General features: G+C 58.1%; 1 long non-coding RNA gene across 1 annotated transcript; it reads left to right on the forward strand.

Annotated features, from left to right (window-relative positions):
- The first annotated feature begins 445 nt into the window (after positions 1–445).
- On the forward strand, positions 446–13,640 carry LOC130683031 (uncharacterized). Its single transcript, XR_008996613.1, has 3 exons — positions 446–669; positions 10,975–11,084; positions 12,662–13,640. It is a non-coding gene; the product is annotated as an uncharacterized LOC130683031 (long non-coding RNA).
- The last annotated feature ends 1,386 nt before the right edge of the window (positions 13,641–15,026 follow it).

Here is a 15,026-nt window from a genome sequence, read left to right on the forward strand (position 1 = left end):
GGGGGGGTGCCAGTTAGAGTGAGGCTTGTGGGCGGAGTGGTGGGACAGGGTGTCTGCTTGACCTCCTGCTGGTCCAGCCCTCGTGGGTATCAGTGGGACTGGGTCTGTTCCCCAGGCAGCCAGACTCCTGGGGGCCCCTTAGCAGCCCCATAGAGCCGGACCCTGTCTTCTGAGTGGTCTTTAAGCATGGTGTCTGGTATAGACCAACTGAGTTTCAAACCTGGCAGCTTTCCTCCCTGGGCTGGGAGATCTTGGGCCTGTCATTCCAGTCATTTCGGTGGTCAGGCTTTGGTTTCCTCACCTGTAGGAGGTGGTAGGGTGTGGACCTTGCAGTTGTAAGGGTTAGTTAGGGCACTTTCTCCCGCGGGGCTGGGTGGCCTGGCTCACAGGCCAGCTTGGACTCAGCAGGCCCCCAGCAGGACGGAGGAAGACGGGGGGCCCGGAGAGGCAGCCAGGGCAGGTGGCAGGTGGTGGAGTGCTCCCAGGGAGGGCACAGCCACCTGACAATGAGCAGATGATGCCAGAGCCCCACCTGCTTTTCACAGGCAGCGCCTGCCCAGCACTTGCGCACGGCAGGCTGGTGCCCCGGGTAGACTTGGCACCTGCCCTGTATGTCTCCAGGATCCCCAGCAGGACGGAGGCCAGCCGTCTGCAGTGGTCATCTCCTTGGTAAGCATCCTATTGGACAGTCTTTCCTCCCCATCTCATTTCTCCACTGCCCTCCCAGCAAACAACTGATACTGAATCCTTGTCCAAGTCTGATGGAACCCAAACTAAGACTGTGGGTCTGGGTGAATGTGAGGAGGTGGGTCCTGCCAGCCTGCCCCTGCTCTGCCCATGAGGACCCCTGGGCCCTGGGGCCTCCTGAGCTCCCACCTGGGTCAGCAGCCCCCACGCAGCCAGGAGAAGCATCCTCTGGTTAGAGCTCATGCTTGTGCTGGGGACCCGGGGTGTTCCAGGGCAGAGGGGACCTGGAAGTGTACAGCCTGGGGCCTCTCCCCAAGCCAAGAGGGAGGCAGAGAAAGGCATGGGGTGGGTGGGGAGCAGAGAGAGAAGATAAACAGAGATGGACAGAGGGAGGGTGGCCACCGATGTGCTGGGCCCAACACATGCTGAACATTTCCTGGATGGCTCCTTGCCAGGTGGGGAGGTGGAAGCCCAGCCAGGCCCACACTGCTGGGAAGGGTCAGGGACTGACTGCTGGCCTCTCAGGATGCAGGTAACCACCCTGCAGGGTAGAGGCTGGCTGACTGAGGGTGTGTGTGTTGGAGGGGTGCTTGCTCATCTACCTTGGCTGATGAGGCTCCGGCCTCCCCCCTGCCCCTAGGCCCAGACCTTGCATGGAATCACCCAGGGAGCTTCCCTCTCCACACCTGACCCCTCCTCCTCCCTGGCCTCCTCCTAAAAGATGCATGGAGCTTGAAAATTTCATCAAAGCTTCTTGCTTCCTGGCTCACAGGCGGGAGGGCGGTGCTGGGCGCCCCTGGGGACCTCAGACCATCATGCTGCTTGGTCTTTCCTGGATGCTGCCCTGAGCTGTCACGGGACTCAGGGTGAGGAGCTTCCCGGGCGGGGGTTGCTGGGTGCCTCTGGTGTGGGTGCATGGAGGGGGCAGGGGGATGCTGACACCTGACAGGAGGCAGCATGGGTCTGCGCAGGAATAGGGGTGTGGTGGGTGGGGGTAGTTCCCCCGTCGCAGTGACCGTGACACGCTCACTCCCTCCTTGTCTGCAGCTTTTATTAGCGTGGTATTTTTAAGCAACAGATAATACACTAATGGTTTAAAACTAAGGGTGGACCCTGGGCCGCCTGGCCGTTTGCTGTCATAAGCAACGGGCTGTTGACCCCTAGCCCAGATGTCATTTCATATGTGGGTAGGTACATTGGTGGGATTTCTGGGTCAAAATGCAAAGGCATGGATTTGCCACAGTCCCTGCACAGAGCTTGCTGTGTGAGGTCTTCCCAGCAGCACCGCAAGAAGTGTTTGTTTCCCATGTTCTCGCCAGCAGAGCGTGTTGCAAACACTGGAGTTCTGCCAATCTGATAGGGGAAAACACATTTGGAGAAATGTAAAGAAGCTGGTGTTCCTTGTCCTCTGAGTGCCTTTCTTTGCAAACACCTACAGGATGAGTTGTCCTGTGATTAGGGTGCAACACACTTGTTTGAATTCTGTGTGCATGTACATGTGATAGGGTGTGTCTGCATATGCATGTATGTTGGTGCGTGTGTGTGCACACATGTGTGCCCTTCTTATTGGGTGCATCCCCATCTCTGGATCTGTGGGGCCAGTCATGGGGAAAAAGGTGGTTTAATCTGACTGTAGACCCCAGTGCCTCCTTTGGGGAGGGAATGAATGCCCTCTGTCTTGCTCCCCAAGGTCTGAAGTTAGGGGGACCTGGCAGGAGGGTCTGGATGTTGAGGGGCCAGCTCCAGAGCAGGCAGGAAAATTGTGACTGCAAGTTGAGGCATGCAGGGCATGGGGACAGGGCCACAGGGTTTCCCTGGCTCTGGCAGAGAGCCTACTGCTGAGGGAGAATCCTGAGCACAGCTGGGCCTCGGAGGGCACGGGCAGCCTGCCACAGCGTGCCGAGCGCTGGCCTAGCAGGGAGGTCGGTCAGCGCGTGGCTGCTGTGGATCAGGCCCCCACTAATGCTAGTGGTTACAACACTGCCATTTCTTGGCAGGCTGAGCTGGCTGGTTTGGGCTGAGCTGGCTGGTGAGGGCTGGGCTGGGCTGGTGTGGCCTGACCTGGGCTAGGCTTGCTCAGGCAGCAGGTCAGTTGCTGAGTGAGTGGGGCTGGCTGGTATAGGATGGCCTCCCCCCAGAGGACTGGGCTCCATTCCATGGGGCCTCCCATTCTCCAGCAGGCTGGCCCGGGCTTGTTCTCAGACAGAGGCAGGCTCTGAGAGAGAGAGGGGTACACTCCAAACCTGCACCCTGTCGTATCCTACTTGCATTTACATCCTACAGTCACACCCTACTTGCCAAAGCAAGTCACAGGCCAGGCCAGATTCATGGGGTGGGGAAACGGACTCCACCCCTTGACAGAGGTATGGCACAGTCATGTTGCCTAGGGGGTGGGCAGAGGGATGGGGGCGCCCTGTGGCTAGCTGTGCAATCCGTGTCCCACAGCAGGGTGGGAGTGCAGGCCCTCTGATAGTCTGGGTGGGAGAGGGGAGGACAGACGCAGGCTGCTGTGGGAGTGCAGCACATGCTTATGGAAAATGCGAGAGAAGGCTCCCTGGGGAAGGGTGGGCTGGGGTTTGAGGAGTGTGTAGGAGTTTGCCTGTGCGCAGTAAGGGGTGGGGCGGGGGCCTGGTGACTCCTGGTCCTTCTCCTGGGCCTGGAGGGGGAAGGTGGGGGAAACCCAGCTCAGCGCTGAGGAGGGAGGGAGCTGGTGCTCCTCCTGCAGGCGCTCTGGAGCCCAGGGTCCTGCAGGAGCTGCCCCTGCCCAGGCAGCCCAAGGATCAAGTAGACTTTGTTGGGATTACCACTGCCAATCAAGTTCAAGTGCATTTATAAGAGTTTAACTTGCGGCCCTAGGTTTCGAATAAAATCATCAAGTCCAGTCGATTAAACTCATTAAGGCGGGAGGACTGGCTGGCGTTTGCACTGCCATCAGATTCGGAGAATTAATTAGGGGCCTGATATCCTTTGTCGGGATTAGCAGACCAGCCCAGAGGCCCAGGGTTTCCACTCAAAGACAGGCCTGTAATCTCGTTAGTGGGGCCCTGGAGACAGAGCTCTGGGAGGCTTCTGAAGAGCAGGAAGCACCTTGCTGGGCATCTTTGATGGGCCTTGTGCAGACCCCGCAGCTCGCAGGTGGGAGGTGGGCAGCTTCCAGGCTGTGGCCATCCTAGGGGTGGTCAGGGCTGGTTGGCTGGGAGGGCAGGGTAGGTCCCACAGCCCTGCACACCATCCTGACCTCCTTCCCTAGGCACGGTGACCTGGGAGGAGGGGGGCCTATGTAGAGGGTGTCTGTTGGCTGGCTCCAAGGTGTGGTTCCATCTCCTTGTCAACCAGGCCCCGGGACCAAGCCAGCCACCAAGAGCACCCTAATCCCTTGGGGGGCTTGATTGGTCTCTGAGTGGACGTGTGAGCCATGAGGAGCCAGTCAGCTATGTGGGGGGCCTGATGTAGCTCAGGGTGAAAAACAGTAAGCCTGGAACCACCAGGTTCTGCCTGACATGCAGGCCACCCCTGAGGAGGATGGAGACAAAGAGGAACATGAGTTTCTAATCACACTGGGTGAGCATCTGGATCTAGCCACACCTGAAGCTTCTCCTTGGACTTTTCAGTTGCATGTACCTGTCCATTCCTCCTTTTCTGCGTTAGCCAGCTGGAACTGGTCTCTGCCACTTGCAACCCAAAGTGTCCTGATGAATCAGCCCAGGTCTCAGGTCTGCTGCCTTCCAGAGCCTTGGAGCTGGGAAGGAATTTAGGGGGCCTTTTCTTCTACTCCCCCCCATTTTGTATATGGTGAAGCTGAGGCTCAGGGATGGGAGGCAGCTGGCCCAGGGTTGATGGGAATGTTAGTGGTCCCCTCATGTCTGCCTCCCTGGGGCAGAACCCTCCCCACACCTTCCTGTGGAGTCTGGCTAGGCCAGTGTGAGGGTGGGGTTGGTGGGGATCCGCACCACAAGCAGAGAGTGGCCAGAGGGAGGATGAGGTAACATGTTGTGGGGGAGAAGAGGGAGGCAGAGCTCCCCACTCTGCCCTCTTGGTCCCTAATAGCACCTGTTCAGCACGGGACTATGACTGGCACCTCAGAGCCTCATGCTGGGGTTCCAGCCCCAACCTGGGCTCTCTCTCCATCCCAGGAATGGGCACAGCACAGTTGCTAAGGGTGTGGACTGTGGGGTCAGATTTCCTGGTTCAGACCTCTCCGCAGCCAGTCACTAACTGTGACCATGGGCTGGTCTTTGAACTTCCCTGTGCAGCACTTTCTTTAGCTGTATGTCGGGTAGGGACGAAGCCCAGGGCTGGTGGGAGGCCTGACTAAAGGCGAAGGGCAGGTAAAGCAAAGACCTTCCTGACTGTGGCTGTCCTGCTGGCTGCACCCACCCTGGTCCACGCCTCTGCACTGCTCTCTCTGTGGCTGTTCTTGCCCCACCCCCACTTGGTTCTCAACACAGCAGCCAGAGTTATATTTTACATGTAATGTGTCAAATCATGTTACTGGGATGATTGAAAGCTTCTGAAGAAGCTTAGAATGCAGCTCACATGCCCCACTATGTCCTCCATTCTGGAGAATGGGAATGGGGCACAGAGCAGCCCCAGCCTGGTGGAGTGGCTCGGAGGCCATTATGCCATGGCTGCAGGTTCTGTGCATCAGGACCGGGGGGAACAGCTCCTTTCTTCTCTGCTGGGTCAGCTCAGCTGGCACTGTCGATGGGAGTGCCCGCAAGTGGCTTCTCTGTGTGGCTTGGGCTTCCTCACAGCATGGCAGCTGGTTGCTGAGAGGGAGCTTCTGGAGAATGAGGGGGAACTAAGGGGGGGCTACAAGGCCTTTTCTGACTGGGCCCGGGTACTTTCACTATGCTTGAGGGGTTGAAGGAGGCACAGGTACACTCAGGGCCAAGGGGAGGAGATAAAGATGGAGAGCTGGCAGTGTCACACTGCAGGAGAGCAGAGATGGGAGACATCGGTGCAGGCAGTTTTGAAAAATTCAAGGCTGTCTAGTCCACACCGAATGGCCTCAACCCACAAGACTGAGGGGATCACCTCTCCCTGTCCCTCACTTGTTTCCAGGCAACTACCTTCTTTGTATCCTTCAAACGTGCTGCATGCACTCTGCCTCTGGGCCTTTGCACTTGCTGTTTTTACTGTCTGGGTCCTTCCACTCCTGCAGTTCTCAGCTCACATGTTACCTCCTTAGAGAGGCCTTCTCTGACCATCAGTGTAATCACTGCCTCTCTCCAAGAATGCTCTAGAAAAGTACCATCCAATAGGAAGACCATTCAAGGTACATATGTAATTTAACATTTTATAGTAGCCCCATTAAAAAAAAAAGTGAATTTTTATATTGACCTATATATGCTATTTATATTTATCCTTGACATATTTTATTTAACCCAATATGTCCAGAACATTATCTATCATTTAATATGTAACCAATACAGAACTATTAATGAGATATTCTTACATTCTTTTTATTGTACTAAGCCTTAGAAATCTGGTGTGTATTTTATGTTTATTGCACATGTCAATTCAGAAACTAAATTTTCTTTGGAAATACTTGATCTGCACTTAGCTTTAACAAAATGTATGGTTGCAAGAGTAGATTTGCATACTCAAGTTGTTCAAAAATATCTTAAGTGATTTGAGCATCAGTTTTAAAATTTAAATTACTAAAATCCAATGAAATGAAAGCACAGGTCCTCAGTCTCCCTGGCCACATCACGAATGCTCAGTAGGCATGTTTAGCAGATAAAGAACATTGCCATCATCTTGGAAGGTTCTGCTGGGCTGGGCTGCTCTGCACCCCCACTGTCCGCACAGCCTTCCTCTGCTTGCGCATTTGCTCATCTTTTGCTTTCCCTGAACTGTAAGCGCCACAAAGACACCTCCTCGGAGGTCTCCGTCCTGCCCGGGGACCCGTGTCTGACACACGCAAGGCATCAGAGTGTGGCTTGTTAGATGAGTGAGTGAGCGCTGCATCCAGGCCCCAGGCTACATGTTCTGAACCAAACCTCAGCCCAGCTTTATGACTCTTACAGAGAAGGAGGCTCAGAGAGGCACAGTCTTTTCCCCAGTGCCACACAGCTGGAAAGCACCAGGGTGGGTGTGAGGCTGGCATGTCTGATGCAGAACTCAGCTCTGCCTACCCCAGGCCAGGTGGCTTCATAGAGGAAGAGGGCGTGGCCCCCAGCCTTGGGGAGATGAACAGGGCAGGATGGGGAAAGGCTGCTGTGAGTGTGAGCAGCCGGGTGTGGGGGAACAGACTACCTCCGAGCATCCAGAGAGGCCTCCCTGAAGGTGTGGCAGTTGTCCTGGGCTGTTGTGCTGGGCAGAGCTTTTCTGGTTCCAGGGACAGTAGGGATGGCAAACTATCTCAGATTGGCCCTCCCCAAAAGAAGCATGTACGGGCTTCTGTGGCAGCAGTGGGGTGGGCTTCCGGCGAGGCTGGAGTCAAGCTTTGGGTGTCTCGCGGCCTCTCCCCCCTCATTCTGCCCCCTTCATACTGGCTCTCCCCTTGCACGGCGCTGCCCCTGCCATGACCAGACAGGCTGTCGTCTCTCCTCAGCCACTCCAGCAAGAGAAAAGATGAAGAGAGAGAGGAGAGAGGAGTTTCTCTTTCCAGCCGTTGCCCCGAAGTCCGGGAACTGTGTCTCTGGCAGTTTTGGCTCTGACAGGGCTGCATGCCCATCGCCCAATGACTGACTCTCGCCAAGGACAGGCAGTGCCCTGGTGGCCAGGCTGGGTCACACCCGGGGTTTGGGGATGAAAGTGGCACCAAGAAAACTACACGGCCTGAGAGTTGGAGGGCCCCCCGATCCCTTGGGGCAATCACTATGTGGGCCAGGCCGGCTAAGCCCTTGGCAGCCCACAGAGCCGTGGGCAGGAAGAGGAACTGCACCGGAGGAGTTGGTGGTGGTGGTTTTCAGGCTGAGGGCCAGCAGGGAGCAAAGGTGGGGCACTCTGGGGTGGGTGCCAGAGCCGTGAGGGTCCCCCAGGATCACAAGTGGAAAAGCACACTGCAAAGTGTAAAGTCCTTCTGCAGTCTGCATTGGGACGGCCCCTGGGGCACCCTGGGGTCATGCCTGTCTGCCAGGCACCGCCTCGCCTGCTCTAAATTGGAGTCACTGAGAAGACACAATCCTCTGGGCTGCAGTGCTGGGCTCAGAGGTGGGCAGTCAGGGATGGGAAGGACTCTTCCATGCGTTGTTGGAGACCGGAGGCTGTGGTGGCCTCTCATTGGCTAAGAGAAGTTGGCATGAAGGGCAAGGGTGACCTGAGAGGAGGGAGGTTGAGATGCGCAGAGGGCGTGGGGTGCGCAGGGCACGGCTGAGCCAGGCCGGAAGTGCATGCCCCGTTGGGCCCCCCTGACTCACGGACCAATAGCAGAGGAGCCTGGGGCGTCTCCCTGCTAACCTGGGGAGCCTGGGCCACTGCTTTGCATGCATGGCCTGGAGGAGGCTGAGCGTTGTGTGCTCAGCAGTGCGGCTTCCCTTCCCCTCTGCAGAGCCTGCCCCCGATTCTCTCCCCAGACATCCCTGTAGCTCCCTCCCATAAAGCAGGGATGAAACACCCTCCACAGGATTGTTGCGTGTGTGTGTACGTGTGTGTGTGCATATGCACTGCTCACTTTGATCTGACGCCTCCCTCACAAGGGAGTGTAGGTGCAATCTGAGAGCATGCTCAGCACCGAGTAGTGAAGACCTTGATCAACGCCCACGTTCAGGCACCGATGAACAGGTTTGCGCATGTTCCCTGTACTGGCTCGCCGCTCTCACCACAGCCCCAGGGGCCTCTGTGGACAGTGACCCCGGAAGAGGCCAGGCGTGGTGGCTGCCCCTGAAGCTGGGCAAGGCCCCGCACCTATGGGGCTTCCTCCCCGCTCACTCTGCTCATTCCAGGAAGCTTCCTCTGGGGTCATTTCCTCTGGGCTGATCGGTAGGCCTGGAGCAACAGGCCCACAGGCAGCTGCCCGTGTCAGGCTGCTTGCTGATCCGAAGCCCAGCTCCTTGGAGGCCGTGCTGGCACCTCCGGCCCCAGGCTGAAGACTTCGGGGTCAAGTGGGTGATGCTGACCCCACTTCCCGAGGAGCCCAGGACCTTGGGCCGGGCTGACCTGCGGAGGGAGTCTGGGTTCAAAGGCTGCGAGGCTGCTGGGGATGCTGACCATCCGTTTGGGCCACGGAAAGGAGGTGGCCCTGTGTGTGACCCCCAGCGACCAAGACACCAGGCAACAGAACAGGTGCCCGCGTGGCCAGTCGGCACTGGGCCAGCTGCTGCCCCCCGGGGCAGTGAGTGCTTTCTGCCTCACTGTACAGGACACACACTCAGGGACTTGGGCGGGAGTCCTGCTGTGCGTAAGCGCAAGACCCAGGTCTGCCCAGAAAGGCAGAGTGGGCCCAGAGGGTCCCTGGAGAGGCCAGGCATAGACAGGCCTGGCAGTTCTGGGAGCCTGTGCGCTGCACAGGATGCCAGTAGAAGGAGCGTGGGGCTGGCCCAGAGGCAGTGGGCACTGTGGGTAGGTGGGTGGATGCTGCCCGGGGTTGGGGTGCTGGAAAGCTCCTGGGAACCCCACAGTAACACTCCCGTGCCTGGCATGCCATCTAGGCACTCTGAACCTAGGGGGTGCGGGGATGTCGCAGGCCAGCCACCCACGGTGGCTACAGGGTGTGCCCCAGACCCCTTCCTCAAAGGACATGCCGCTCCACCTGCTGGGGGCTGTCAGCTGGTGTGCTCCGTGTCACCAGCTACAGGTGTCACCTCCAAGCAGGCTTGCCCTCCCTGTCCCCACATCCTGTCACTGACCCACACAGGTGTGTCAAGGCCTGGCTGTGACTCGGGGGCACTCCAGCTCCAGGCCCCAAGGGGTCACCCTGGTGGTCCCTGTGCCGTGTGGCAGCTCAGCATCCCCCTTTGCCAGCGCCAGCCTCCTCCCTCCCTGCCGGGAACCTGGGCTGGGCTCTCCTGAGGAGCCTCCTATGGCCCCACCCCCGACTGCTCCTGGGTTCGGGAGCCAACTTTGGCCTTATGCCTGGCATCTCCTGAACCTGCATGGCCCTTCTGGCGCTGCCCCGTATCCTCCTCACGGGACCACTGCCCTCACACATACCCTGGGACACTGGGGGGCATGTGGGTGGGCGGGGGCCCCATGGGAGTGCCACGGCAGGGGCTGCAACCCAGGTTCACCACCCTGCTCCCCAGAGCCCAGGCCAGCCCTCCTGGGGCTCCTCAGAGGGCCCAGCCCCTGCATCTCTCAGGGTCCCTCTGGCCTCCTGCCACAGGGGCAGGCGATCCTCTCCTGGGTGGCCATTCTGATTGCCTTCTCCCTGCTGGTGAGGGGTTGGGACAGGCATGGGCCCAGCGCTGAGGCTTCAGGAAGTTTTCTGGGGGCTTTGGGAAAGTTCTCTGGGCAGACACAGCCACTCCTGCCTGGCTGGGGAGCCTGCCCCTGCAGTGACTCCAGCCCTCAGCCCAAGTGGAGCAGAAAGGCCCCCCAAAAGGCAAGAGGGGTGGTCCCTGAGGTCTCCCACTGGGGCCTGGCCTTCCTCCAGACTGAAGCTGTGAAGTTGGGAAATGCACTTCCTTAGGCTGCAAGCCTGTGCGAGCAGTGTCTTCCACTTGCAGCCAGAAGTGCCGAATGGCGACTCTGCTGCTCAGCCGGGCTCAGTGTTCGGGAACCGCAGGCCCTGACCTGCTGAGCGAGGCAGGGACCTCCTTCCTGAGCCTTCACCTCCAGCAGCTCAGGCCCTGCCTGGGGCCGGCAGACCCCAGCCCCACTTTTTGGACTGGCGCGAAGTCCTTTCTCCCGTCTCTCCCCATCCCCAGACATTGGGGCAGCTCCCCCGCACCTTTTTTCCTTTTTTCTTTTTTCAACAGTAAGTGTTTTCCTTCTTGCACAATCAGGAAACTGAGCCCAGCGTGGGGAAGTGCCCCATCCAAGCCCACCTGGCTGCTGTGTGCAGTGGTGCTGTGAACCCAGGCTGTGTGGCTTTGTGGGTCCTGTGCCACACCCCTAGCCCTGGCCCCTGAGGACCACCTGCAGGCGGCTCTGGGTGTGCTGAGGGCCACAGGCCTGGCAAGGACCTTGGAGAGCAGCTGCACCAGCAACACCCCGTTCACTCGTGGAGTCCCAGGATGGCACTAGAGCGGCAGGCACGCCACCTTGTGCCTCGGGCAGCTATTTGGCCCTGGCCTCCAGCCTGCACCATCCTGACGTCAGCTGGTGCTGGCATTCCCCTGGGAGGCTGGTGTGGGGGTTCCTGGTGGGCTCCATGCCAAGCCCTGTATTCTTCCTCAGGCCAGCTCATGCCATCTGGCTGAGGGGACATCTGCTGAGGTGGCCTGCCCAGCCTCCACTCCTGCTTCTGGAGCTGCCCCTGGCTGTGCTTTGGAGAGCCACTCTCCCAGGTTAGTGCCCTGGGGTCAGGCTGCCCCCTATCCCACCCCATGTCAGGCTGGGGTGCATGGGAGACCCCTGTTCTGTCCCATGTCAGGCTGGGCGAGGGAGACAGAGGTGGACACAGGTTCCATCCCTGTCCTCAAGGAACTCGCAGGCTGGTCGGGTGGGGTGGGGAGACACCAGTGTACACAAACTATTGGCACCATAGAGCGGGAGGAAGTCCCATGTGACCTGAGCCAACCTGCAGGCCAGGAAGACTTCCTGGAGGAGGGGATGCCTGGCCTGGTTCTTGAAAGATATTCTTTGCAAGCAAGGGGAGAGCTCCAGGCAATGGGGCCGGCAGCTGTGAGGGTGATGAGTCAGGGGCAGTGAGGGGGCAGGAGCAAGGGCGGTGAGCGGGGATGGGGGGCTGCGCTGGCCTGGGCCACATGCCCTGTCATGTGCACTGATGGTGTCACCAGAGGCCAAGGCCAGCAGGGGTGGGACAACGGCCACAATCTCTGCCCACCATGTCCCACCAAGTGACCTTGTGCATATCACATCCTTCTCTGAGCCTCCGCTTCCTCATCTGGGAAATGGGGACCGCGAGAGCATGGGGTGCAGACTGTCCATGCAGGGACAGCTGACAGAATCCCAGCAGACTTCTGCCAGATGCCACAGCAGGCTGAGTTTGCACCTGTCCCCTGGGGGGTAGCTCAGGGCACCCCTGGGGAGGTGCTGCCCACACAGTTCCCCGGCAGGTCTGCTCACCCGAGTCCCCCCAGGGAGGAAGAAGGGAGCGGCAAATAGCTTTGCTCTCTCTTGTCCCCAGCCAAGGGTCATCCCAGCTCTGTCCTCCTCAGGGAGGGTCATGCCACAGGAACAGGGTCAGAGGGGAGGGCTGGGGCGCGGGGCTTGTGTCTTCCTTTCCCAAGCAGCTTTAGTATCTGATGGGGGACAGCCCTTGTTCTGTCTGGGTTACTCTGACTGGTGGTTTAATTACAAACCACCCTACCTGAGTGCTGTAACCCACCTTACTTGCTCCCGGGTTCTGTGGGCCTGGAATTCAGGAAGGGTGCATGCGGTTGGCTTATCCCCACTCTATGATGTTGGCCTCAGTTGGAAAATTTGAACCTGGGGGTGACTCACCAAAGCTTCTTCGCTCACACCCCTGGGCTGGGGACACTTGAACACAAGGGCTGCCTGCAGGGCTGCCTCATGAGGCCTGGGCTCCCTCACTGCATGGTGGCTGCAAGGTAGTCGCATTCTCATGTGGAGCCTCAGGCTCCAAAAACGAGTGCTCCAAGCCCATCCTGACCTGGACTCAGGGGTCACGCAGTACCACCCTCCCTACACCCAGTCCCAAGCCCTCCCAGAGCAGCCCCACAGCACCCACCACTAGTTGGGAACAGTGCTAAGGAACCTGCAGACGTATTTGGGCTTGTAAACCAGACGTTGTGGGCTTTCTAGGATTCTTGTCAGAACTCCCTGCCCAGCCACTCCTCAACTAGAAGCCTGACATTCCACCATTAGTGCTTTACTTCTTTTACTGACAGGTTTGATCCTTGTTGAAAACGTAGTGTCCTAATAAAAGTTTTACCTTCAGCCTTCTTAGTCACGATGGCCTGGGACCGTCTCTGTGAGAGACCCTGCGCAGACCCCGACAGCTCCCCGCCTCCTCAGGACGAAAGCCCGGCTCCAGCCTGGGAGCCAGTCCTGTTCACCTCTGCTGCACCTTCTCCCCCAACTCTGTTCCTCACATGATGCCCTCTCCACTGCCCAGGCTCTGCCCTGCCTGTGCTCACCCCCAGTGACCCTGTCCCGCTCTCTGCCTGGGAACCTCTCCTGAGACTCGGTGTCCCTCGGGCCCATCCAGCCCCTCCCCCCATGGGCACCGTCCCTCCTTTTGCTCATTCATCTGTCTTGGTCCCTGCCAACCACTGGCCCCTAAAGGGTGCGCTCCTTGTGCGCAGAATGCCTGGGATCCGAGCCAAGACAATATGCACGCACCCACTGGGCATGTGGTACTGTGCCAGGTGTGGCGCTGTGTGGTGAGCCAGACCAGCAAGACGCCTGCCTTCAGGGCTCATGTTCAATCCGAGGAGCAGAGCGGAAATCAGCAAACCCATGTGTGCAGCCTGTGGTGCAGAGATGGGCTGAGGCCAGTTGTGCCTGGTTCAGCGTCCAGCTGCCCCACTGACGGCTGTAGCGGTCAGCTGCTGTCACAGGAATGCTGCGCAGCAGGGTGCCCCAAACGCAGGGCCTCTCACTCACTCTCAGCCCCGTGCGCAGGCTGAAGAGGCTTTCTGAGCTGAGCTCAGCTCTGCCTCACCGAGCTTCTCTTTGGCCCGGCAGCCTGGAGCACAGCCTCACAGTGGATTTTGGCTTCTCTGAGGGGCAAGCAGAGACATCCTGCGACTCCTGTGGCCGAGGCAAGGAGCTCACACTCTTTCCCTCTGCCCACATCCCACTGGCCACACAGGTCACACAGGCAAGTCCATCCTCCCTGGGCCGGGAAGTGTACTTCACCCATGGGGGTGAGGGAGTGAAGTTTGTGTCTGTGTCTCAGTTTCCTTATGGGGAAAGTTGGGGTATTAACTGGCAGTTACCTGCTGGTGCACAGCGTACAGGAGAGCCCCTTGTCTGCGGGGGATACGGTCCAAGACCCCCAGTAGGTGTCTGAAGCCATCCTGAAGCCTGAAACCAAGCCTGAAGTAGGATAGGACTGAATCCTGTATGAACTGTTTCTCCTGGACGTACCTACCTACCTATGATAAAGTTTAATTTATACATTAGGCACAGTAAGAGATGAACACCAATAATAATAAAATAGGACAATTTTAGTAATATACTGTAGTAAAAGTTATATGATGTGGCCTCTCTCCCTCAAATATCTTACAGTCCTGTAGTCCCGCTCCTTCTGGCGATGTGAGAGGAGGAAATGCCTACATGATGAGGTGCAGTGAGGGGGTGACATGGGTGCTGGGGCGCTGGCGCGAGGCTGCTGCTGACCGTCTGACCGTATGTCAGAAGGACGATCCTCTGTGTCCAGACCCTGGCTGACCATACAAACTGTGGAAGGCTAAACCGCAGGTGAGGGGGTCTCCCGTACCCTCAAACTTAGCACTTAGGACAGTAACCATCTCATGCCTTGTGCTCCCTGTCGGTGGGAATTCAGACAGGGCAAGGAGAGGAGGGCCTGTCTCTGCTACTGGCGGCCAGGGCCTCAGCTGGGAGACTTGCAGGCTGGGGATGGGGTGGCTGAAACCATCTGGGGCTATTCACCCCCGTGTCTGGTGCTGGCCTAGCTGGGTCTTTAAGTCGGATCACCTGCATGCCGCCTCTCTGTGGGGCCTGGGCCTCCTGTGACAGGGTGGCTAGGTTCCTAGGGTGAGTGTCTGAGAGAGAAGGAGAGGCAGAGAGAGAGAACTCGAGGGGGAATGAGTGCCAGGTGGTAGCCATATAAGCCCCCTTGCCTTGGAGGTCCCAGCGTTTGGAAGACCGAGTTGCCCCTGAAGCACTGACTGTTCGACCATTCAGGCGGCTGCGTGTCAGTGTCAGGCTGTCAGATGGGCTCTATCGATGTGACTGTCGGCAGAAGACAGCCTGCTACAGTCACATTACCTTCCTCATAGGGCTATTGTGAGGAGCAAATTAATTAGATGATCCTTGTAGAGCACTTAAACCAGTGCCTGATATGCAGTAAGCGTGTGATAGATGTGCTCTATTATTATTATAATAGATGGTATTAGAAGGATTGAAACCTGGTACTGTTAGAACTTCCTAAGGGAGGCCTTACCTTGTCTTGGGGAAGGATGGTAAGGGAGATTTTTCTTAAGGAAGGGACATTTCAGCAGAGCTCTGGGGCAAAGTGCCAGGGCGAAGAGTTCCAGCAGAGGGATGGCATGTGCAAAGGCCCTGAGGTCAGTGTGTGCAGGGGTATGTATAGGGAGGTGTGGCATGAACTAAAA

Source organism: Manis pentadactyla, chromosome 1 (genome assembly GCF_030020395.1).
Source record: "Manis pentadactyla isolate mManPen7 chromosome 1, mManPen7.hap1, whole genome shotgun sequence".
In the NCBI taxonomy this organism is placed as follows: Eukaryota; Metazoa; Chordata; class Mammalia; order Pholidota; family Manidae; genus Manis; species Manis pentadactyla.